Consider the following 24,033-nt stretch of genomic DNA (forward strand, 5'->3'; position numbering starts at 1 on the left):
GTGCCTGGTACCCCACAGTGGTACCCAGTGTGCCAGGCACTACACCCAGCACAGGCACTGCAGCCTAGGCCCCAATTTATTCTTTAACTATAAACACATACTGGTGGTTTTTATACATGCAAATATATGTTAAAATGGTATTAGCTGTGAAGACTGTAACAGTACAGGGAGCTCAGCAGGCTAGAAGCCAGCATAGAAGGCTGTTGTTCGAGCACACAGGCTGTTCAACACCTCTCAAATTTTTAGTGTCCCCCTCAGTTTTGTAGATTTCCACATGGTTTTGTCCTGCAATAGAGCAAAAACATCTCCTGGCAAATCCAGTGTGAGAGCAATCAAGACAGGAAGCTTTGGCCAAAAACAAATAAACCAAGCAACCAAAAGTCAGTTTCCCACTATTGACACAAAATGTCTTGGCAAGGCTGAGCAAGCCACGGGGCTTTACATGAAGTTAGGGAGCTTATCCTCAAAATAATGGAATGTGAACGAAACGAAGAGACATGACAAGGAGCAAAGGATGTGTGACAGACTGAATCTGGCAGGCCAGCCAGGATCTGTGTGTGAGCACAGCCCAGACAGATGTGACTCAGAAGGTGGGGAAAGCCTTTTACAGTAACTGGGTGCAAAGCAAGAACCTGAGCAAGGCAGGCAGCAGGGCTGACCGTGGGCCTGGGCAGAGCATTAGCAAGGTCACGACTGAGCCTGAACCTGAGGAGCCAGAAAAACATTGTCTGCACTAAAACACTCCTGTGGGACTCCTGAAGAGATTCTTAATAAGCTCATGGGGAAGTTGCTGCTGGCAGAAAGCTTCACAGATAAAAGGAGCAGAACAAAATGACAAGGCTCAGCAATATACAAACCCACAGCTAAAGGAACAAAAAAAATACACATGCAAAACACCTGGAAGTGCTTTCCCTCAATTCATTAAATAGCACTTTGCTCTTCTACACTCATCTACAAAATTAATCACAAGACACAGCCAGGAATAGAGACTTTCAATTTAGAAGTTACATCTCCAGAATGTTTTTCCTCATTTGTAACCATGTCTTGCTCAGATAAGAGACAAGACTGCAGCAAGAGAATTGATGCATACATTTCCCCAGAACTGTTGAACTCATCCCAACCTACTGTACATACACAGTCTGGCACACTGGACTTGAATAGCACCTGCTTGAAAATTAAAATGCAAGTCAAGCACTACAAAAGCATGCACTGGGACCTGCTTATCAGAAGGAAAAGTGTCTTAGAGAAAATCACTTCCTTTTGCTACACAACATTCACCATCCACTGCTGCTGACAATACAGACTTTGGGGGGAACAGAGGGAAGACATCCTCAATTATAAATCTTATTTTCCATCTCCAACCCCCATCAGTAATTAGAAGTAAGGGTGAGTCTGCCACAAGGATGGGCCCCAGGAGGGGAGGTGACTCCACACTGGTGGGCAGCCTGCATTCCCTGGAACATCCTGCAGCTGGCACGGTCACACTGCTACGGCTAAGGGGTCAGACAACCCTATTCTATGTATGAGAAATTAAAAAGCCAAGCACAAAACCCCATTTCCACAAACACGCTGTGGACACATTTATTCAACCAGGCTTGATCAAACGCTGAAACCAAACGTGTGGCATCGTGAAGCACCAGTGGAAACCCCCAACAGCCAGCCAGCAGCAGCACCACTGCAGCCAAAATTCATTCCGTGTCCGTGGCTCCAGAAATCCAAAGGCACTATGGAAAATATTGTATATTTAAACCTAACTATTCAGAGATATCCTGTTTGCAGTGAGGTAACACCTCTATTTTTCTCTGTCACAAGGAAGTGCACTTCACCTAGTATCAACATTCTTCATGGCGCTGGAATGGGTCTTTTCCTGTTTAGGAAAATGGGCTTCAGGCTTCAATTAAACTCTGAGAAAAAGTGAGGATAACTTTATTGACCTTTTCTCCATGACATTTTTTTCATATTTTAAACATCCCAAATGAGTTGTGGGTTACAGTGGGGAAAGCCACCCTGAGTTTTCCTCTGATCACCTGAAAGAGCTGAAACTGCAGACTCATCACTGGCTACCAGGGCTCAAGGATGTATTTCATCATGTGGACAATGCTGCAGATTTGGGGACACACTCACAAGGAAAGCTCTACATGTTTTTGCATGCTTTCTAGGAGAGCTCTGGAAACATATATTTATGCTGAAATACGTGAATTTTATTTAAAAAGCAAGGGTAAAACTGTCCTTAAATTCAGGATTGAGAATTGGGATTGTCAACACAATTGCCATTCCCCTGGGCTGGAAGCTGCCCCACATGCTCCCAGCAGAGAGAGCCTACAGGCAGCATGAGAGGGAGAAGGGAGGCTGCAGCTCAGGAACCACCACCCTCCAGCAACCCTGTGCATCAGACTCCCTATATTGGGATTTTTTTCTGTGTGCCACACTTTTCTACGTTGACAAACTGTTCTCTACCTCGTGGCACCAACACAATCTACAGCCCATTCCACAGGAAAAGAGTTATGGAAACTGTCAAAACCTACAGCAAATAATTCATCACATTCATTTAGTTTAAACAATAGCAACTATTTCCATCCTTGAAACGGATTTCATTTTTCAGAGCAGCTCAGCACTAAAAACTTGGTCTCTCACCAATTCCAGCCCTCCTAGAAGAGCACAGCAGTTGCTATTTGTCAACACCCTCACAGCCATCCACCCCAACGGCCCCACTGCAGGTCACCAGTGTCACCCCACGTGGGTCACAGCCTGGCTGCACCCCTCCCAAAAGCCCCTCTGACACACAGAGGCAAAAGGAGGAGTTTTAATAGGTGAGCTGAATGGTGGCTTCAGATCCACATGAGAAATGGAATTTCCTCCCTCAGAAAAGTTAAGACCTGTACTCTACTGCTGGAATATTTTGTTTATTCATAAAGTGAAGTACAAGTGAGGGCACTTCACTCGGTATTTAAAAAAAACAACTGCACAAGTGAAAATTCTCTTCCTGCCCTGTGCTGATAGCCTTCTTACATGCCCAACTGGATTTTGTTTCCCTCTTAAGTTTTCCCACAGATATTTTCCATAGTAACACAAAATTTACTCAACTGCAGTTACAGGTTAATAAAACTAACTGGAATTACTCATTAATGCACTCTTAGTTAGTATCTGATATGTACAGGCCATCATATACCTGGTTTATGTTTCTACTCAAAACTAAAAAGGTTTGATACACTGGAATTAGCTCCATCCATCCCCGTACATTGTCCAACTTCAGAAGTTGCCAGTCACATCAGAACAGAAGCTTCAAACTTCCTCCCAAACTCCACACCAAAACATCAAGTTTTTCATACTTCTTTTTCTGGGGCTCAGGAGCTCAGTTTTCCACCCAAGCTGCCAGCACAGGTGTCCTCATGTGACAAGTACACTCAGTGTCAGCTCACCTGCTTTGCCACTTAGTCTATTTTGAGAACAGATAGTTCAAAGTGACAGGGCACAGCTTAATACATGCAAAATAGACCTACTTTTGTTTGCAACCATAACTGGCCTGTCAGAGATCCTTAAAGGCACACCAAACGTCTGAACCACGTCAGAACTCTAGAATTTTCCTCCCATTCTCCAATTTCCAGTCTTTAATTAACAAGAGGATATTAGCCACGGTGATCATTTCACAGTTCATGGAGACTAGAGTGCAAAACACAGTAAATGATGAAGCTGTGACCCCTCCTGAGGCTCAGAGGGGCTCTGGAGGCTGCAGCCTCCCTTGGCTTTGAGCTTTGCCTGAAGCTGCCGGGGCTGCTGCAGAGCCACCAGCCACAGCCCCCAGCCTGGAATTAGGGCATGTGACAAGGGACAAGGTCCTTGTGGAGCAAGGCATCTCCCCAGGGAGCAGTAACTTGGGCATTTGCAGCCTGTTCCTCACAGCAGCGTGCCAGGGCCACCCTCACCCCAGCGCAGGGCTGGGCCTGGTCCGTGTGGGGAGCTGCTGTCCCCGTCCCACAGCCAGGCCCCAGCCGTGGGGGCTGCAGCCAGGACAGGCCTTTGAAGGGGCCCCGTTTGCAGAGGGACAGCACAGCTCTCATCAGCATCTTTCCACACACCCTTCCTTCTGTGCAGCTTTGCAGCCAGAAAACATTCAGGATGAAAACAGCAGATTCACAGCCAAATCCCAGCTGGGGTTCCCTGAGCATCCCTCAGACTGGGCTTCTCCCTGGCACCATCCCACACAGATGGGCTGCTAATGAAGTGACCCAGATTACACACGCTCAGCTTGGTTCTCCACGTCAGCTGTGACTTTTAAGCTGTAACTACATTTACAACCCAATGACAGGAGTGTACATGGGCAGATTCTCAAACCCCAGACAGAGCCACAGCACACCCATAACATTAACCACGAGTACTCTGCTGCAGGCTGGTAGAAATGGTGCTCAGGGCAGCCACTGGCTCTAAGCAGGCTGGATTCCAGCTACAGGCTGCAAATGCACTGACCCCAAAGCAACACTGCCTACATACACCTGTATATCTATCTCTATCTGCTAGGGGGAATTAAAATCCTTGAGGTGCAAGCTCTGGCACTGAGTGACGCTTTTTGCTATAACAGCCACGGGGCTGCTGGGAGTTAATTACACAGTGGGGAGACAGCACAACCGTGCAGTTTACAGCGAATAGCAGCAGAAACAGGTGTGCACTAAAACTAGCACTGCCAATATCAAGGTGAAGGTTTCACTGACTTTTAAAAGCCAAACAAGATGATAGGGTCAAAAGTTAATTAAACCCATTTTACTTCCAATTATCTGCCTTTTCGGGTTGGATTATTATACAGCTAGGCAAGAAGGGTCTAAGAGCATCATTCCATATTTACAAAAGGAAATATTTTCATTTTTTAATTACAAAACGCCCAGCTTCATTAGTATTTTTAAGGAGTTCCCTAGAAACTTGGAAAATTTTGGATTACTTTTTTTTTTTTAGTTCTTCATTTGCAGTTGCAACACAACCACAAAACTAGAGACAAAACCACTTCACTCAGTAGCCTGAAAATTCAGAGTCAAGGTTACTCAGGAAATACCTTCTAATTCCATCAGAGGTGATCCTGGAAGCAGCCCTAGGCTTCCAAAACAGAAGTGTATTGTTGAAGGCAAGTGCCGGCTTATTCAGAGCTCTTCAGTGGGGCTGTTGAACACACCAACTATTAACAGAAAGGAACAGCGAGAAAGAAAGGCATCATTGTATTCACACTGACCAAATCTTGCATCTACTGTAAATACATTAGAACACTTAGCAGGACGCCTTTGTGTCTTCTGTACCTATGCAAACATCTCATTATGGTTTTACCTCCCTTTCAGAAGGCTCTCACATCCCAAAACATTCCTACCTATCAATTTCTTGTTGACAAAACAAGAAAAAAATCGTGATTTCTTCCCCTAACTATTGATCAGAGTGAGCCTGCTGAATCTTCTCTGAAGGAAACCACCAGGAGTGATGCACTCCAGCCTTTAAGACAGGTATTTAGCCCACAAGATCAAACTCGAGGTAGTCTGAACACTGCTGTTCAAAATGAACAGACTCTCTCCAAAACCACTGCTACCTTTATGGTATAAAAGTGCAAAGACATAGCGTTTTTAACTGAAGTGTCATATCTTGTGTCACTTAATGCATTAAACAGACATTTCCACCACAGAAAATAAGTATACCAATGAAAAGAATTTTTAAGTATCAAGAAAAATACTCAGGACTTGGTCTCCAAGTCCGCTTTGGAGCTTTTGAAGCATTTTAACCTGCATTCAGCCTGTATTATCCAAGATACATTATTTCCCACAGAGACAGACCGCACTTAGCACAGACCTCAACAGTGCCCAAGGCAAAGCTCGAGCAGATGCTGAATGTCAGGCTTGCTGTTCCCAAGCCAACAGCTCTGTCAGGCTGCAGGCCAGCAGCAGAGAGTACCGTGAATTCCAGCTTGCTCCATCCAGGAAAACCGGGAAATGCAAGCCATGACACATCCCCAGATACAGCTTCTGTTTCCCCTTAGAGAGCATTAACCCCCAAACATTTCCCCACTTACTTCATATCTCATGAAATGCTTAAATTTTCTCTAAGTCCCAAATGCCACTCTCTGTGCTAGCTCCAGACAGCTCATCCCCACCTGTGCCCTGTGTGCTGTATCTAAAGGAATTCTACAGGGAAAACAGGAGAATATCTGTCTGGGCTTCCTGCTGTGAAAACACAAAACTCCTGAACAGGTTTGTCCAGGTGCTCACCAGATGGCCACCTGCACAGAGTGGAGCCACCCTGCTGTCCCTCAGGGCTGCTGCCCGGGTCCCATGAGAGCTGCCCAGGGCAGGCCTTTGAAGGGGCCCTGTTACCCTGGGACGGGCAGCCAGCCCAGCCTGGGCTCCAGGGACACAGAGCTGCCCTGGGATGTGCAGCCAGCCTGGCCTGAGCTCCAGGGACACAGAGCTGCCCTGGGACGGGCAGCCAGCCTGGCCTGGGCTCCAGGGACACAGAGCTGCCCTGGGACGGGCAGCCAGCCCAGCCTGGGCTCCAGGGACACAGAGCTGCCCTGGGACGGGCAGCCAGCCTGGCCTGGGCTCCAGGGACACAGAGCTGCCCTGGGACGGGCAGCCAGCCTGGCCTGGGCTCCAGGGACACAGAGCTGCCCTGGGATGTGCAGCCAGCCCAGCCTGGGCTCCAGGGACACAGAGCTGCCCTGGGACGGGCAGCCAGCCTGGCCTGGGCTCCAGGGACACAGAGCTGCCCTGGGACGGGCAGCCAGCCTGGCCTGGGCTCCAGGGACACAGAGCTGCCCTGGGATGTGCAGCCACATCCTGGGGGCCCACACAGCCTGGCCTGGGCTCCAGGGACACAGAGCTGCCCTGGGCTCCAGGGACACAGAGCTGCCCTGGGACGGGCAGCCAGCCCAGCCTGGGCTCCAGGGACACAGAGCTGCCCCGGCACTGCAGGCAGGCACTGCACAGGCCTCACAAAGCACAGCCAAATGTCAGCTGCTGCCAGGTGAGCCCAGGCACCTCCTGGAGGAGGCCATTCCCTGCCATACCGCCTTCATCCCTGTCCCAGCCTCTGGCACTGCTGTACACCCTAGGCAGGGATGATTTATTTGTTCCCTGGTACGTGCAGCAGCATCTCCCTCACTCATCTTTTGTACAAGATTAAGAGGAAGACATAAATGTAACAGAAGCAGATCTGGAGTTTATCACTACATTGAGAGTCTGAGCTCAAGGTTAAAAAGTCTTCTCCTCAGCCTTATTAACAGCAGAGAACCAGCCTTCCAATGTCAACACCCAGCAGGCAGCTCGTGTCCCAACAGCTTCTGATCCTGCCACACACAAACCTGAGCTCCACCACGGCCAGAGCCAGCACAAAGCTGATGTCCTGCACACCTGGCCAGAGGCAGAGCCGTGGCAGTGCTGCTGGGAGCCAGCACACCCAGAGCCTGGCAAGGGATGGAAGGCACTGGCAGGGCTGGCATCCACATCCAGTGTGCTCAAATCCAGAGCAGGTAAATCCTGAAAAGATTTTGCCTATGCTGGTTTGGCCCCTCCACCTTCCCAGCTGCTGCAGCTCAGTCAGAGAAGCTAAAAATACTTTACTTTCTAAAAATCCCTTTTCCATGCGAGGCGGAGCTGTGGTTACCACAGAGATGGCACCACGCAATCCCCACAGATCACTCCACATCACCGTGGCTGCACAGAGCTCCCAGATAACCTCCCGGTGAGGACGAGATCACTGCAGCCAGGCTCACCCCACGGTCAGCACGGCTGCCAGAGCTGCCCCAAGAGGGGCTGGTGACCTCAGCCAGGACTGTCAGCCTGGCACCTGACAGCACCACCACAGGGGAGGAGACACAAACACCCATAGAAACCACCGCCTTGTATTCCACAGTATTCCATACAGCATCATTTGAGCACCAGTTCATTCACACGTGACCTTGCTTATGTACAATTAATCCTGATGGACGGGACTACTCTTAAGAACTCATTCCATTTTTTATCTTACCATCAAACAGCAATTCTTCAAAGCCAGGAACACTGCAGGCACACCGCCTTCCTGACAATGCCAACAAATCCAACAAGCCATGGTGTTCCTCATGATGCAAAGCTGAGCCTGCTTTGAATCTTTCAGAGTCCAAGAAGAAAATGTCATTGGTATGTTTCAGAAAGATTCATCCTATTTTAGTACAAGGGATTGAAAATTACAGTTCTATTGCTCTACTGATATATGATCAGCAGGAAAAATGCTAAGAGAAAGGATGGTACAGTGCAAAAATGAGGACATGTACGAAAGAAGATACCTAGACAAAAAGAGGAAAAAAAATATCCCTACATAGAGGATTTAACAAAAAATCATCCCAGATTAATACATTCTCTGCACAACCTTTCAGGAAGCTTGATATTCCAACCACCAGTAAGAGATATTAAAAGACCAGGCAACAGGGTGGTTTTGAAATAAGAAACCACCAAATTTCCCAAGAACATCCTTAGTATAAAAAGCAAATGAATACAAAGTCAAACCACCCTCCTCAAACCCACAGCCCTCAGCAGCTGAGTGCTAGATATCCCAGGTCAGATCCCTCTACATGTCCTCACGCAGCTGGTGACAGACACACTCCATCCAAGCCCTGAATTCTAGAGAAGAAAGAATATTACCTCCATTTACTGGACCTGGCTTTAATAAACTCATTGATTTCAAAAGACTCTTAATCAGTCCAGTTTTAAGGATGTACATCAGTAGCAAGAGTGGCAATAATTGCATTTAATTTCTCCAGCTTAAAAAGCTTACTGTACATTTCCTCATCCAGAGGAAAAAGGGGGAAAATATCCAATCAATCAATCAATCAATCACATTATGAATTTCTGAGAAGTCCAGATACATGAGATACTCCATGGACAGGAAAAAAAGCAGTTTTCCCCTTGCCTTTAGTAGGTCAGCATGGCCAAACACTGGAGCAACAGAGGAGGCTCCTGTGCTGAGCACAGGGCTGGAGCCCCTCTGCTCTGCAGCCAGACTGGGAGAGTTGGGGCTTAGAGGGGATCCCAGAGAGCTGGAGAGGGACAGGCCCTGGAATGTCAGGACGGTGGGAATGGCTCCCCACTGCCAGAGGGTAGATTTAGGTTGGGTATTTAGGAGAAATCCTTCCCTGGCAGGGTGGGCAGCCCTGGCACAGGTGCCCAGAGCAGCTGTGGCTGCCCCTGGATCCCTGGCAGTGCCCAAGGCCAGGCTGGACACTGGGGCTGGGAGCAGCTGGGACAGTGGGAGCTGTCCCTGCCATGGCTGGGGTGGAACCATATGAGCTTCGAGGTCACTTCCATCCCAAGCCGTCTGTGACTCTGTGACTGAATACAAGGGTGCAAGTCAGTCTGACACAGTAAAGCAGGGTCACAGCTGCTTGCTGCTCCCCAGGATCTGTCCCCTGTGCACAGGAGAACAGGTGACACCCTCACACAGGGCACACCTGCCGGTATCGTTCCTTCCCTTGGTTTCCCAATGGTTCCCACACTGCCCACAGAACAGTGCCACCAATCCCAACAGATAGAGAGCCAAGGCTGTCATAAACTCAACAGCCAGAACCAGTCATTAAATCCATACTTAACGAACATCTTCAAATTCATCTTCAAATTCATCTCACACATGATATGAACTAACAGGAGTTTTCTGTAGATTCTAAAAATCCAGCAGCTCTGTTTCTGTGAGGTTCTCATTCTTGAATAATTTAAAACAGGCAGTCTCTCTCTCTGTGTCTCTTTCTCTCCTCCCCCCGCCCAATTTCGCATTCTTGTCAGTACATACAAACATTCTGCAATAGCTTTCAGAGTTCAAAAGGAACCACAACATCACAGCTAGCCTCTGATAAATTTCACCTACATTCCCATACACTGTCTATAGAAGTTTTAAATTAAATATTTCTATTCTCAGCAGATTAGATTGTTGAGAGAAAGCAGATGCCAGGAGAGCTGGGAGCATCATTAACCCCAAGGGCTCCTGCAATGCCTGGGAGCTAATTAGGTGAGATAAGAATGAAGATGATGCATGAAGCAACCCACAGGCTCTGCTGCAAATCAAGGGAACACTGAAGAGCAAAGCCTGTCTGCTGGCACACCTGAAATCGAGCTTAGCCCCCAAACACATGAATAAAACATGCTGGCCTGGCCAGGCATCTGAGAGACAGGCACGTCGGGAGCACTGGGAACAGCCTGTAGCACCAGTGGAATCTGCTCTTCCCTTCATCAGCACGGAGAAAGCTTCTCAGTGGGAGCTCCCCAGGGCTGTGTGCTTGAAAGGAACAGCACAGTCACCTGTCCAACGCCCACAGCAGAGCCTCAGTACAAGCTCTGCTCCCATCCCCTCCCTCCCTGCCATGGAAATCTGCATCTTAAGGACGGAGCTTGGCAAGAGTTCCAGACAGCTGCACCCGCTTTGCTTGTGCCACCTTGGCTGTTGTGCTTTGACCACGCGTGATGCCAGGGGAAAATAAAAGGATCCACTTGCAGAGCACGGCCCTGATCTGTGTTTGCCAAGCTCCACAGAGAAGGGAGAAGCCAGAGGAAGGCTGGAAGAGGAAAAAAGCAGCCATCAGGTCGTGTCCAAATTGAACAGATGAATACAAGCTTTGAACGAAGGAGGCTGTCTCCTGCCCAACAAAACTCTGCTGCACAAAGCGCACCCCAAACATACACCCCTGGCCACAAAGCCTTTACCTCTGGCTCTGAATAATTTCACTGCAGAATTCACCTCTTAAGATGCAGCATGTCCCACATGCTGCTGCTGAAACCATTTTCCAAAGAAGGATTTATCAGAATTTCAGCCCTTTGGCACAAAACAACCTTTATGGAAGATGAAAAAAAAACCCAAAATGGCTGTTTTTATCCTGCTAGTTATCTCCCTGCACTGAAAACTCTTGTATTACATTACAGAAGGAAAAAAAAGCTCCATGGTAAGAGTTAGTAAACATTGTACCTGTCACTAAAACCCAGACTTCTGGTTACTCTTTCCATCTCTGTTTTACCTAAGAGGCACATATTTGTTTCTATCATTACAGCCTTAACCTGAAGATACAGTGCCCTCAGTTTATATATATCCATGCACAATACTTGATGAAGGCAAACAAAATACAATAAAAATATTGCACTGGAGTGTAAAACTTGGTTTATCAATTTTCAAAAAGTTATCCAAGGAGATGGCTCAGGGAAAAAAAAATTCAAATCCAGTAACACTTTCAGGCAGCTGTTAACTGCAGTCACAGCATTCGTGCTTGAGGATCAGCTGGAAATCCATGTTATTTGCACTGTAACACAGAACATCATGAGAGAGGCTCCCAAGGAGCGTGGGAATGGAATGGCAGAGTTTGAAACACACATGGCCAGTCCTTTACAGCCAGTGACGCAGCAACATCATTTTCACACAATCACTTTTCCAGCAGTTACTACAATTTAAGAAGAAAAAGTAATTTCAGTGAGTTTCTGGAAAAAAAAAAAGCATATTAATCCCTAACTCATAAAGGTCTCATCAAAACCTTAAAAGATTTGCTAAGCACAGTTATTAATAGTTTGCCTGTCTGCTTTGATTACATTTGACATAGTTTCCATATGGAAACTTAAACGAAATTTCATCAAGAGCTTTACTTTGTTTAAAACATCAATCCATATAATGCAATAAATATTTGCAGATATAGGAAAACATCACCTTTGTGCGTTATCCTTATAAAGAAGAGTGAGAGAATTCACACACAGCTTCACTCCAATGCTTCCTACTTCCTTCCTGAATAATACACACCTTATCCTCCAACCCAGTCCTCAGTTGTTCCACTTTGAATACAGCTATTTTGGCATCACTGCTTGTATTTGTGGAAAATCTTAATTGTTTTCTTTGCACCAAGAGGCTTGTGGGGTCGATGAAGTTACTTACATAGATAAACCCTATGAAATCTCCCATCAAAAAACCCCCCAAAAACTAACAGAGCTGATAAACCAGTAAGAACAGATACTGCAGATACTAGTTCCACCATTTTTCCATTCCTGTCTTCCCTTGTACACAATTACAGTTTTTGTGTGATATTTAATGAAAACCCACTAATTTATGCAAGAAATAGAAGCAGCCACATCAAGGTCAAAACTTAGATAAATAATTTCACATCATTTTCATTAAGACTGTCATCACAAGTTCACGTCCAGCACTCCAAGTACCAAGTTACAGTGCTCTCTGGAATCAGCCAGGTGAGCACCTGGAGCCCTGTCTGGAGACACCCTCAGGTGAGGCCAGACCCCTCAAACCCAGCCCTGGCACACAAGTGGCAGTGCCACATGAGCACTCGCAGGGCTGTGCCCAGGGGTGCAGCACACCGCTCCTTCCTTCCTTCACCCCACTGGGAATGCCACCAGAAACACTGAACACCTGCATCTCCTGCCTCTGGCCAGCCCTGGCACACAGAAACACTGAACACCTGCATCTCCTGCCTCTGGCCAGCCTTGGGACACAGTCAGCTGCTCAGCTGGGATATTCAGCAGCGCTAAAACAATGAACACCAGGTTCAACACATGAGGAAAAGCCATGAATTGACAAGTGTACTTCAACCTTTCTGCTCACTAAATATATAAAGATGTGAAGGTTCCTCTCCCTAACAGGTAGGAAGGACTGACATCAGTACAAGAGAAACACATTGCTGCAACATACCAACTAATAAAAATCATTCTAAAGGATGAATACAGCAATTGTGCTTGTGGCTTTTACTTTCAGCTTTTCATTAGGTTTAAAAACTAGCAGAGTACTAAACTTGGTTTATCATGAAAATAACATATTCTGTTTAACAAGTTAAAAAAGGTCTATTCTAGACACGCTAGTCCTAAACATTGTTGAACTACCAAAATTCACAGTTACTTGGTAAAAATCCAGGAACTATCATGTTTTCATTTCCCTGTTATTTGCAGTGCTCCAAAGGAGCAGCAGAGCTCTGGGCTCACACTCTGCTCACAGGCACAGCCACTCACAGAGGCTGCTCTCACAAACCCAATGCTGGGAACATCTGTGCCAAGTTTAAAAAAAGAACAGAACTTGAGAAAGAAAATGAAAAGAAAATCCAGTTATGGATGGCAAGCAGAGCTTCTTGTGGCTAGAGATTTCAGGGGCCTTGGCAAGCAAGGATGGCAGACATATTTCAAAAATATTCAATTAAACAAAATGAGGTACAACAGAAATTGCACACTGCCTCCTTTTTTTAAGGCCAAATCTGACGCTGCTGTGTTTGCAAAGAACACTCAAAGAAGTAAACAAGATGCAGCGATAAATTCCAGCGAAGGTCTGAAGCACCGCTCAATGAAAGCAGGCCAGTTTTGCTCCCTGCCTTGGTTTGTGCTCTGCAGTTTACCAGAGGAGCAAATGTCAGGCAGTCTGGAGAGTGGGCACTTCAGAGAACTGTGTCCCTCAATTTTCAGCACACCTGCTGGGCCAAGCCCCATCACAGCCATTTCCAGAGTGCCATGGGGAGCACAGGCTTTTCCAGAACGGTTCTTGCCATCCTTCACTTGCACAGCCAACCCAGCTGTGTGCTGATCTCCTCTGCAGAGTGTGCCCAGCACCGAGCAGCCTCTCGGGTACTGAGCTACCCAACAGCACAGGAACTAAGGGGGGAACCAATTAAACAACTAATCAATCAGTGTGCCAAACAAACAACGTGTGCAGCACGGCCACTTCGCTGATGGTGCAGCATTCCCTGAAGTAATCTCACCTCTATTCCTACTTACACGATTTAAGCAAACACAGCCCCTGATGAGAAGGAGCAGCAGAGCTGTAGGGCCGGCTGTCCAAACCCAGCCCACACTCCCAGCAACAGCTCTGCTCACACAGCAGCCCCTGCTTGTCAGGCTGCTCCAGGCATTTAAATCATCTCTGTTAATGCCATCTCCTTTGGCATTTGCTTTCTATTTTTCCACAAGGTAAGACACTTGCTATACTCCAGGTTCTGTATCAGGCACTAAATTTTAGGGAGGTTTTAAAACTAGTTTGTTTTCCCATATTGAGACCTTGTCTTCTCAGTACACACTATCATTTACAATGTGTTTATACTGCCAATTGTACTTAGGGCTTTCCAGGCACCATAACATTAATTAATCATAAATACAACCTGAGCTCAGTTCACCTGTTGCTCCTGTTTGAGATCCCTAAACAGCCAATACATCTTGCTATATATGTGATTTCTGTATATACATACAGAAGTGTTTATGCAACATGGCTTTAGACACAAGAACTTCATTTTTTATCCATCTTTGAGGCACAGGTAATGATAAAAGGAGGAGAAAGGTACAAGACAGACAGAAGGGAGAACACTGCTCCAAGAAAACTCACTACCATGGAGCCTAGGTTACCCTTCCAAACCTAGGAGAGGATTAAAAGGACCAAGGAGATTTACTACCTCTCTAATAACTCATTTCAAGCACAGTTCACTGGGGCAATATTTACTGCAACCTGTTCACATCACTTTTCCTTCAAGTTCATTGTCAGAAATAAGTTCCTTTCAAAATATATTAAAAAAAAATCACACGACCAAAACCCCCAAACAAAACAATTAAAACACCACCACCACAAAAAAAAAAAACAAAAAAAAAAAAACAAAAAACCAAAAAAACAAAACCAACAAACCAGTGAACAAACAAAGAAACAAAAAAGCCCATCACACAAGCAGATAACTGCATTTCTAAAGCCTGGAGAGCAGTGCAGCACAGAACTGCACACACAACACTCAAACCTGCATCTGCCCTGACACACAGAGCTGCAAACACAACACTCAAACCTGCATCTGCCCTGAGACACTGAACTGAGTGCTTTGGGAAGAATGCAGCTTGTACTCTCTCTTCTCAAAGATCTAACATCTATTTCCAAAATGCATTGAAAAATGCCACTTGAATTCATGGTTACTTGAATTATTTGGAAAAAGCACCCATTTGTCTCCCATGGCAAGTCACCGCTATTGCTTAGAGACACGCAGAAAAGTCAAATTAAGTAAATCCCCCAATTCCAGATGGGGTTTTGGCAAATCCACCTACTGTACTTTCACATTATGATTTGCTTATACTCTACAGAAGAAACACTTGCACAATTCCACATATATTTTATAGAACATAGGATTATGCTTACAGTGATGTACCTCAGGTTGGGCACACAACAGAAAGGGATACACTGCCCTGAAACATCAAGCAAACAGCCCTGGAAGGCTGTGGGCACCTTTCCTCTACAAGCACAGACACCAAGAAAAAGCATGAAAAATGGAACAGAACACATGAAATAGTCTAATAAGCGGTCTTTGTCAATGTCACATTTCAGAAACACTGGAAATGTCTACTTTAACAAACAACTATGTAAGTTTCCCAACTTTTTTTATATGGCCATTTAATCAGAACTTCCATTTTCTTAAAGCTTTTAAGTTCATGGATTTAATTAAGAGGTTTTGGAAGAAGTGCTATGAAGTCAAAGTAAGAATTTCAGTTCTGCCAAGATCTCAGGAAAACACCTCATATTTTTAAATTAATTGAAATACTACTGAACCTTCTGGAAAAGCTGAGCAGCTGCAAATATGTCCCTCTAGGACAGTGTGATACACGGAGGTGACAGCATGTGCACATTTCATGCAAACAAAGTTAAAGTGCTGTCTAACATACCTTCCAATCCTCAACAAGAGGTCTGAGGAGCTCTAAGGGACACGGTAACATGACCCAAGCATTTCCAGAAGCCTCAGCAAAGCCAGCTTTTCACTGAAACTGAGATTCACCATGGGCTTATTCTTGGATTTGGAACAAAAAACAGTAACAACCTTCCTGCCGAGTATGAGGCTACATAACATTCACTTTTAACTGTCTGAGGGTTTGGGAGTTTGGGGATTCGCTGGGGTTTTTTCTTGGCTGGGTTTTATTTGTTTGCCGTTTTTTAAAACTTTTTAAAAACAACTGTCTCTTATGCAGGATACACATTAATATTTCAGTATTTGTGTGACATCCCAGGGAGATGGCTGCGATTCTGGATAAGAGCCCTGTCCATCCTCTCCTGCTCCAGTCCTTGTTCCCGTTTCTGGATCCTGCTGCAGAGGTTAACCTAAGTCACAAACCATTCAAAACCGAGCAGCGTGTTTGTCGTGCATGGCACAGATGGGGCTCTCCACTTCCAGGACACGACCCTGCACAGATAAACCCATGCCCACCGCCTCGAGCAGCAGGTGAGACAGAGACTCCTCCAATAAAGAGCTCACACGGCTGCAAAGCTGCTTTCTGTTGGCGGCGAGGGGACGGGGAGATGGAGAGACAACACTGCCGATAACCCATAACCACGGCCTCAAGAGCCGCCACCAGCCCCGCCTGCTCCGTGAGCCTGCCCCAGCTCCGTGCGCTGTCCCTGCTCGGCCGGGACTGTCCCCGCTCGCTGCCCACGAACCACCCGCGAGCCCCGGCTGCGCCGCCCGGCGCCCAGCGGAGCTCTCCGGCCCCGGGAGAGCCCCGAGGGGAGAGCGCAGCCCCGGGGAGGGCCCCGCGGGGAGAGCCACCCCGGCAGGGAGAGCCCGGCCCCGGGCAGGAGCGCCGAGCCACCGGGAGGCAGTAAGTACCTCAGTGGGATCAGGCCTGCAGCTCCCGGCTCGGGCAGGAGCGCCGAGCCAGCGGGAGGCAGTAAGTACCTCAGTGGGATCAGGCCTGGAGCACTCGGCTCGGGCAGGAGGGGACAGCCAGCGGGAGGCAGTAAGTACCTCAGTGGGATCAGGCCTGGAGCACTCGGCTCGGGCAGGAGGGGACAGCCAGCGGGAGGCAGTAAGTACCTCAGTGGGATTAGGCCTGCAGCTCCCGGCTCGGGCAGGAGGGGACAGCCAGCGGGAGGCAGTAAGTACCTCAGAGGGATCAGGCCTGCAGCTCCCGGCTCGGGCAGGAGGGGACAGCCAGCGGGAGGCAGTAAGTACCTCAGAGGGATCAGGCCTGCAGCTCCCGGCACCGGGCAGGCTCCGGCCCTGCCCTGCGGCCGGGGAGGCGGCCGGGCCGGCGGGCGAGCCCGGTCCTGCCGAGCCCCCGGGCCGCGGACGGGGCTGGCAGAAGCTCGGGCTGCGCCGGGTGAGTCACTCCAAAGTAAACGGCAGGTCTCTGTGCTGAACGTGACATGGGGATTGAACAGTAACGTAAATCCAGAGGAATGCTTTCTTTTTACTTTCTGTCCTATTACGTCTTTTCCCAGCCCTCAGCACAGTTGTTTAGATCAATCATACTTCAGGTAAAAACCAGCAATGCTGCAAGCACAGGAGTAGGTAAAAAAAGAAACATACAACCATAGCAGTTTCTCTGCTTTGGAATCACTTCCCAGCACGTTCCTCTGCTGCAGCTTCATTTTGGGGTAAGTACCACATTAGCTGCCAGTAAACCCTGTGGATCCACTGCCCTTATGGTCCCAGGCACTTGGAACCTTCTTCCGGCTCTTTCCCACTTCTGAAGTAACTGGGAACAGCGTATTTATTTGCTACTGAAATGTCAACTGAAAAGCAAACAAACAAAACCCGTCAGAGCTGCAAGCCTGACTTGGAGATTCCAGTTCCCACACAACAAGAGAGCCTGAGGAAGCTTTCCCAATATTTAGACGCTTTATAAGCTGACAGACATGCATGGTTTTTTTAGGAAAGCATGCACACGTTCCAGTTCCTGGACCAGTCACTCCGCAAAGCATCTGGAAATGGTCTACATCCATAACAGAAATGCAGATAAAAAGGGAATGAGGATTTGCCACAAGATGTTGGACAAAGAAGTATGCTGTCACCCCTAGCAAGCGCTGGAAGGCAATGGGCAAAGGCATCAGCAACAAAGATTAAACCAAGGAAAAAATGTAAAATGTCTCGCAACAGAGTCATAGACTGTGCTGGAGTTTTGGAGGTCCACCCCCTGCTCCAGCAGTGTCCCAGGAGTCAGGGCTCAGGGCCCTGTCCAGATGGCTCCCAAGTACCTCCAGCGATGGAGGTGCCACAGCTCTCTGCCATTTCCCTATGGACCTTTCCTGCACGCTTCTGAATGCAGCAGTTTCTACCCTTATCTGTTTAATGTGCGTGCGCTTTCATTATACAACACTGAATGTTCACACAAGTTCATTACTTTTAAGAGCCACAAGCAAGTCTTGCACTGAAATTCACCTACTTATCAAGGATGTTTCCCTTCACCTGGCTGATACAGTTGTGTCTTCCTCCATCCCGGGAGACAACTTTCTGTTCACATACCTCAGTGACACTACAATGATACTAACAGCCTACAAGGACAAGCAGTTACACACAACATTCATATAATTTACAAAAAAGTGGGAAAGGAACTACAGATCTTTTTTTCTGAGATAAGTAAAAGGTGCACAATGGTCATAAATAAATACTTTAATATTTAGTAATATTTAGCTGAAAAGGGTTTTCTTCCTTTTTGCTAAAAGGCTGTCCACAAGACAAATGAGAACCGGCCTCAGAGTCTGGTGAGCAGTGGAGCCAGGATCAAGCCTGTCCTCCCAGCCCAGAAAAACAACATTGCCAGTTCATGAAAATAAACTTGTTTCAGCAGAAGACTTTTGGGTCACATCCAGTTCTCTGAAGTGCGTGGGTTGGTCCTATCATACAGTCCCACCCAGTCTTGACTTCTTCATGTGCCTGGCAGCATTTGAAGTTAAAAATAAATAGAATAAATACCCAAACAGTTTTTCAATTTCTTCCTCCAATAAAAAGCGCAATAGGAATTGTAGATCAAAACTTGCACTTTGAACAGACGGTTTTTAAAAACATTTTGAATGGTCAGGTCAGGGACACAAAGAGCCAATGCTTTTGTCAAAGGGAACTTTCTTTGTGCAAATCTGCTGCAGTGCTAGACCCAATGACAGCTGTCAGCCCAAGCGTGCACAGAAAGATCTTCTCTGCCCAGAGAGTCTGAGAAAAGCACAAATTCTGTCCTTAAATAAAAATTCTGAAGTAATTAAAACAGAGCCAATGCTTGCTGATGGTACTTGATGAGTACAGATTTTCAAGTGATTTTTGTACCCTTTCATACTCACTTGACACACAGAGTTCAGCACACAATTTTGAGCTGTTCCTACAGGAAAACTAGTTTTGCTTTTCCAAAAGGATTAGTAAAGCCTCTTAGAGTTTGCCACACCAGGAAAACAAAAAGCTTCAAAACAAGCTCCCAGCACATCACTTTAAAAGCTTTAATGAAAGAATTCAGAATTAGGTCATGCTCCCAATGCCTGTGTGGCTCTACTGTTCACCCACTGCAGTGCCCACAGTGCCACCAGCCCCGCACAGAGGTGCTCCAAAGAGCCCAGCCATTAACATGCAGAGCCTTGCCAACACACTCAAGCATTCCAAGACAACTAAAAAAAAATGTCTTTTCAAGAATGCAGTAGAAAATGGGAAGTGAGGAGTGAACATGTAGAGGCAGCTCCACCTCAGGCGAAGTACAACAAACAGGTTTGGCTCCCGCGTGTTCCCATGGTACCCAGAGCCTGTGATCGGCCGCTCCCGCGCCGCAGCGAGGCCTCGCACCAAGGGTGAACGTTCTAGAGAAGGTGACGTGCTCCACATCCTGTCAACAGTGTCTGCCAGCCTCACGCGGAGCAGCTCTCCCTGCTTCTACTCACTCCCATAACTAGAGAGCTGGTTTTGCTTTGAGCTCGTGCAAGCCAAAGAAGGCTCACACAGCTCAGATTATCTGCGCCTTTGTTTGGCCGGGAGCTTCTCCAGCAACCCAGGGTGGTGCATGCCCACACAGGTGTTCCTCTGCCTTTCCTGAGCTAAAGCTGAAGGAACAAGCCATTGCTGTGGCTCTCTTCCATGGCCCACACACTCCAGCTGCCCTGACAGCCCCCCGTTTGCTCCAGCTGCAGAGCCATGCTCACTGCCATCACAGCCCTCCACTGCTCTAGCTCAACATCAGAACCCCCAGAGCATCCTTCCAAAATGCTCCCCTCCTGGCCAGGAGAGCCAAGACACCGTGTCTGCAGCCTGTCCCAGGCACGGGGACCTGCTGCCACCTGCTCTGGGTCACACAGGATGCTCGTGCCTGAATGCAAACTGAGCCCAGATTTCCAGAGCCTAGCCCAGCATTCCCACCACTAACCACACTCCTCCTGGAACACCCCTTTTGCCCTGAAGGCAGCTATTTCTGTCTCCGGGCTGTTTTGAGGGTTGGACAGTCCAGGGCAGTTGCTGCACAACAAAGGCACACAGTCCCTGTCTGAACTGTGGTGGCTGCTGGTCTCCCATGCTGTGATCTGCAGCCTTGGCTGCTGCAGTCCAACACCTGGGCTCCAAATTTGAGCCTAATTTAAGGAGACATTTTGTGTTGCAAGGGAAAACCTCCAAACCACCTCATTCCAGCACCATTCCAGACTGACCCTGGGCATGTCTAAGAGATGCAAATCAGCCCAAATGAACACGTTTTCCTTCTGGCTTTCAAAGACTGTGCACAAGCAGGATATGAGCCAATGCCTCATGCTCAGTGGTTCTGGAGCTGTCAGTGAGCTGCAAGGAGCAGGCAAGCCCAGGGCACACATGGCCCAGAGCTGGCCAGCTGACTGCAGCCTCCAGCATGGATGCAGGAAGCAGGCAGAGGCAAAAACACGTGTTTGTCTTAGGAAAAAGCTTGTGTGTGAGAGATCAGCATTTCTGCTCCTTTAGCCACACGTTATCCAAAAGCTCTGGCTGAGCAGAGCCCCTGGCCGGCCTCTGCCCAGGGCAGGAACCCCAAATCACCCATTGCCTTCTTTCTGGCTCTGCTGCAATTCCGTGTGACATTAAAGCCTCTCCCGACTACAGCTTCTGGATGTGAACTGCATTAGAAAGGAAACCAAGGTGAAACCAGGGAAAAGAAGAAGAGACAAAAGAGGCAGGGACAGCAAGCAAGGAATATAGGCAGGAGAGCTTTTCACCAGCTTGGGAAACAGCACAAGAAAAGATCAGAAGCTGTTTTAGTGCAGACAAACCAAAACCTGAAGGGAAAATCCTTGCAGTGACAAGCACAAGCGAAAGGAAAGCTCTCCACGCTGCACCCTGGCACCTGTAACCACACCCTGAGCCACGGTCCCGTGAAGCACAGCCCAGAGGGCTCGGCTGCTGCAGGTAACAAACACCCAGGTTTGTTTGTCAGGGACACTCACACCCAAGAGCTGCTGCAACACACCCTCAGCTACCACCAGGGAACGAAACCTGGGACAACACCACAGGGTAATTGCTCTCCTTAGCTTGAATGTTCTGCTTTCAAGGATATCATCTGTTACAGCTGACTGACTCATGAAGATGAGTGCTTAACAACTTGAAGACATTAATGAAAGCCATCAATTATATCTGACTTCAAATATCATATAAGAACAATGAACACTTTTGTTTGCTTCAAAACGTGCTTTAACTTCAAGTTTTGCCAATAACAGGAAAAGTGCTAGAAATTAAAGTGATTAAATAAAATATTTACATTTTAAAATTATGTACTAATACTGATAGTGGTGCTAAGAGTGTTGAGTAGCTATTATACACCATTGGAAGAAAAGAAGCCAAAGTAACATTTTACTTTTAATACTCACTCTTCCCCAGAATGATGATTATTGTGCTTAATGCGACCTACTCCACATTAGGAAAAATAACATTTTTACATGGAAATTTCAGCAAGTGCAGATGCCACTTCAGTAATAAAGATGCTGAAAGGATGCTAAAGGTCTCTGACAGGCCATTCAAGCAGCCACTGAAGTCACAAGGTCCTGTTTTCCCATGACCACCTCCTGTTCACCATAAAGAAAGTGAAAGATGGTTAGAGAATATGAAATAAAGTATTAACCTGCACTAACATAGATGTATTTGGGGAGCTTCCACATACTAAAAGCACACAACTGCCTTGCAGTGACACCTGGCTGCCTTTTTCCTTTTTTTTCCCCATTTTAAGGTAAGAGTTTAGGAGCAGAGGACAAGGCAAAGCGGCGGCCAGAGTGGCTGATCTTCTGCAGGGTGGTGGGAGAGACACCTTCCAGAGCCACACCTAAACCCAGTTTGCCTTCCAGGGCAGGGCAGTCACTGCATTTCCTCCTCCCACTGGGATGCCTGGGCACGGCGTGCCCATAGTGGAGAGCAAACTGGGTTTCACCTGGGTTTAAACAGGATTTAACCTGGAGAGAAGAGGAGAGTGTGCTCGGGGCAGCCACGCTCACCTTCCCACAAAAATACAGATCAAACACGCTCCTCCTTCGAGTGACTCACTTCAAATCATAAACCAGGAGTAAGGGAAGAGCTTTCCGAAGGAGGTGAGTACACACGGTACCAGAAAGGGACAGAAAGCATCTGAGGTAAAAAGAGGAAACACATTCATGGGGGTAGAATATATAAACAGTATGACTAAATAAGTAATAGAAAAGGGGAAAGAGAGAAATAGTACGTAAAAACCAGATCAGCTTTTTATGTAAATCAGAAAATCTGAGGGCTTGACTCATATTCTGCATCTTTGAAGTCAAATTTTGTGGTAGAAAAATTGATGATGAGAACTTTGAAACAGGAACAAAACCCTTAAAACATGCCCTAGTGCTTGTCCAAGCTAAAAAACAGAGACCTCTGTGTAAAGCTTTCTTCCTATGGTATCCTACCCACATTGCATAATTTCATTTTCAAATATGAAATAAAATAGGAACTAAGTCCTTTTAGAACCTCACATTGATACACTGATGATTTGTGGAAGCCTGACAAGCTGCAAAACGCCAACTCTACTGCTATAAAACTACATTGAAAGAAAGGTGTAATTATAATGTGCTTTGCCACTATTACCTCCTGATGTTCCATGTGCTCGTGTTGTCAGGCATAACACTTAATCAAAAGGGAAAAAAAAGATAGTCTAGAAGATAAACCTCTGAGCATCTTTCTTAAGGAAGGTTAGACACTGTACCAGCTCTTAATGGAAACTCTCTTGCTCAGAAAATTGTAAAACTATCTGCTAAAAAGAAAAAAGTGCTGGATTTTCCAACCAAAATCCCTCCCACAGCATCCAAAGGGCACCCAAAGCCAGGGCTGTACCTCAAAGTTCCACCTCCTGCACAGGGAGTTTCGAAGAGAGTGAAACAAGATAACCTCCTGAAATACAACAAACATGAGTATGGCAGAAACTGAAAGAAAAACACTTGAGAGGCTGCCACAGAAAACCAAACAAACAGAAGGAGCAACAACATTTAAGAAATTAACAAGGCCACTCCCACAACAAAAAAAAAAACCCAGAAAGCAGACATCAAAACAATCAGAAACTAGAAAGCAGTGTAGAGACACAGAAAGGGAAGCTGGAGATTACTTATTTCTACAGTTCCCATCATAGAGAACACTGAAAAATACTTTCTGTTGGCCTTCTTTGTTATTGCTCAAAAAGTACATGGCCCTCAAATGCAAGTCTGAGCTGTGAGCACCCAGTTTTGCAGCCAAGAGAGCAAGACAAGAACCCCCCAAGTCTGGGGCCCTTGTGAGCCAGCAGAGTGCTCAGTGCCAGGCTCAGCCCTGCCCGAGGCACCTGGGCACAGCTCCCCCAGCCTGGGCAGCACAGCGCGGAGCACGGAGCCAGGGCAGGGCCAGGCCCCCTCCCCATCAGCCTCTCCCTCTGCTCAGCTCCGCTGCTCCTGCCCTCACCTGGCCAGAGCAGCCGCCGGGCTCCCCAGCGCCTCCCTGCCAGCCCAGCTCACCTGGGCAACGCTGCACACCGGGGCCTCCCACAGAAACATCACCCTCACCTGGGCAACGCTGCACACCGGGGCCTCCCACAGAAACATCACCCTCACCTGGGGCATCCCACAGAAACATCACCCTCACCTGGGCAACGCTGCACACCGGGGCATCCCACAGAAACATCACCCTCACCTGGGGCCTCCCACAGAAACATCACCCTCACCTGGGCAACGCTGCACACCGGGGCCTCCCACAGAAACATCACCCTCACCTGGGGCATCCCACAGAAACATCACCCTCACCTGGGCAACGCTGCACACCGGGGCCTCCCACAGAAACATCACCCTCACCTGGGGCATCCCACAGAAACATCACCCTCACCTGGG

The 24,033-nt window shown here is 47.4% G+C and overlaps 1 protein-coding gene across 5 annotated transcripts in view; it reads right to left on the reverse strand.

Moving 5' to 3' along the window:
* The window catches only part of INPP5A (inositol polyphosphate-5-phosphatase A), a 181,664-nt gene that overhangs the window by 153,000 nt on the left and 4,631 nt on the right, over nt 1-24,033 (reverse strand). The window contains exon 1 of one of the 5 annotated variants that reach the window (XM_059476953.1): nt 5,042-5,108. The exons of the other annotated variants lie outside the window; for them this stretch is intronic. The gene's annotated coding sequence lies outside the window, so the exon portion shown is untranslated. Of the gene's footprint in view, nt 1-5,041; nt 5,109-24,033 lie in introns of those variants that run through there. 5 annotated transcript variants of the gene reach the window in all.

Source organism: Ammospiza nelsoni, chromosome 8 (assembly GCF_027579445.1).
Source record: "Ammospiza nelsoni isolate bAmmNel1 chromosome 8, bAmmNel1.pri, whole genome shotgun sequence".
Taxonomy (NCBI): domain Eukaryota; kingdom Metazoa; phylum Chordata; class Aves; order Passeriformes; family Passerellidae; genus Ammospiza; species Ammospiza nelsoni.